The 2,317-nt window shown below is 43.7% G+C and overlaps 1 long non-coding RNA gene across 1 annotated transcript; it reads left to right on the top strand.

Moving 5' to 3' along the window:
• The first annotated feature begins 854 nt into the window (after positions 1 to 854).
• LOC126526338 (uncharacterized) lies at positions 855 to 2,112 on the top strand. Its single transcript, XR_008611382.2, has 3 exons — positions 855 to 1,099; positions 1,575 to 1,934; positions 2,014 to 2,112. It is a non-coding gene; the product is annotated as an uncharacterized lncRNA (long non-coding RNA).
• Positions 2,113 to 2,317: the final 205 nt, after the last annotated feature.

The following is a 2,317-nucleotide window of genomic DNA, read 5'->3' as shown; positions in this document are numbered from 1 at the left end:
TCCCAAAAGCTTTCATAGAATTAGGGCGGAAAAAAAGGTGACCGTATATTCCTATGTCTTAATAAAGAAGTATATTTCATCGGCTTGACAGGTTCTTGGCCACAGGAGAGATGCAACGGGACATGCCGTTCAACTTTCTGGTGGCCAGATCGACTACATGCGGCATTGTGTCAGCAGTGTCCGATGCTCTGTGAACTGTGTTGAAGCCACTGTATCTTCAGCATCCGCAAGGAGCTGATGAATGGCTCAAAGTACGCGATACTTATTTCACTAGGTGTTTCATAAGAATGATTTGTAACGTATTGCTTGTTCGTACTACTTGTTTGGCATATTTAATAAAAGAAACCACATCAAACATTATTTGCCTATATGAAACGGCCATGGAATGGCTCTTATGCTGCAGATATCCGCAGAGTTTGAGGAGCAGTGGAATATGCCATACTGCGTCGGGGTCATTGATGGGAAGCACATGAATGTTGAGTGCCCCGTAAATTCTGGAACCCTTGACCATAACTACAAGGGTTCATTCAGCAAATCACTCCTTGCTGTCTGCGACGCACAATACAGGTGAGACTGGGTCCTTGCATCCCAATCTTTACTCAACGTTAGTGGAAGTGGCATTTCAAGACGGTAAACATCCAGCTCCCTAAGTGTGATGACAGGTTTGTATGTTTATAAAGTATCACGTAGCAGTAAAAAATATCCACCACAGATGGTGATATGCAGAAATACATGTGCATGAGCACACACTGAATGTATTGTGCACGTTGCACATTTTTAGTGGCTATGTGATGCACTTCACAGTGTTTATCACAATTACTCCTGCATATCACATTCTATTTCATACTTATCACGCGTAACAGTTTCTTGCGATCGCGCCGTTTCTGTGCAGGTTCCTGTACATGGAAATTGGCCACAGCGACAGCGAGAGTGACGGCGGCATTTTTTCACGGTCCACTCTACAGAAAGATCGCCAGAGGGACGTTAGGGCTGCCACCGCCAAGACCTGTTGGGAGAGAGGGGCTTCTCCCATACTTCCTTGTTGGCGATGGGGCCTCCCCGCTCAAGGAATACATGATGCGGCGATACCCACGATGGAGTAGGTGCACAGCATATTACTGAATATATGTTTCTGTCTGTTATGCTATTAGCTGTATGACAACGAAACTTATCTGTGTGACAGGCTATGGAGGTGAAACTAAATTGTGCGAAAAAGCTGTGAAATTCACCACACTTACATTCTCTAATTTCAGATCTTGTTCAAAGGGAGAAAAACAAAGCAACATTATAAGAGGTTACATATGTTATTTTGGTGTTACTAGGGCTCATTTGTGCACAGAAGAAGGTTTCCAAAAAGAGAGAGAAGCGCATTAGTGGCAGGCTTAGCGTCGCAAAAGAGAGACGCTGTGCTGTGCAATGTACTCTGAATATTTTGCGTTACATGTCGTTTTTGCCATAGGGTATGCCATACTGCATTGCAGCAGTTTTACTGTGTTATAGTGATGAATTTTTATTACAACACAAATTGTGCATTTTTCCTCACTTCATTGATAAATGCTTTTTTTTTTTTGCAGCACTGCATGAAGACTCATGCGAGACGCACAAGCGGCGAGTTTTCAACTACCACTTGAGCAGGGCCCGGCGAGTCATCGAAAATGCTTTTGGAATCCTGGCATAACGGTGGAGAATTCTGCGGCGACTGTTCAAAGCCAAGATCGACAATATTAATAGATATGTGGGAGTCTGCACAGTGCTGCACTATTTTTTGATGAAGGAGTCATCAGCCTCTTCTGCTGCATACTGCCCACCAGGTTCTGCCGACAGCGAGGACTGGGAAGGGCAACTTTCCCCTGGCAGCTGGAGGGAGGAGGAATCAGCCGGTGGTGCCCTCTTGCCATCAACGTCTACTGGGTGTCACGCTGCTCGGTGCAAAGGTTACTTTTATTTCAAAATATGTTTGCTGTTAGAAATTTGAAAGGTAGGCAAATTAAACCTGGCATATTATGTTTATAGGTATGCGAAAGAACTTCGGGACAAGCTGGCACACCACTTCATCACAGCCGGCCAAGTTCCCTGGCAAGATAAAGTGGTCACCAGTACTTGAACTGCACAAGGTATGTTGTCAAATAAGCTTATTCAAAACAAACACTCGTATTTTACATAGGAATTTTTTGTGCAAGAAATATTACAAATGCACAGAGAAACGAGCAACGGGAGTGTCGTACGAAGTTAATCCTTGAAGTTGAAATATCACATATGTCTTACCTGGACACATAAAAGTATTGCATTTTCATCTATGTTTGACAAAGGCACACAT

The sequence above is a fragment of the Dermacentor andersoni genome, chromosome 8, assembly GCF_023375885.2.
Source record: "Dermacentor andersoni chromosome 8, qqDerAnde1_hic_scaffold, whole genome shotgun sequence".
NCBI lineage: Eukaryota > Metazoa > Arthropoda > Arachnida > Ixodida > Ixodidae > Dermacentor > Dermacentor andersoni.
This window is presented reverse-complemented; position numbering and strand designations above follow the sequence as displayed.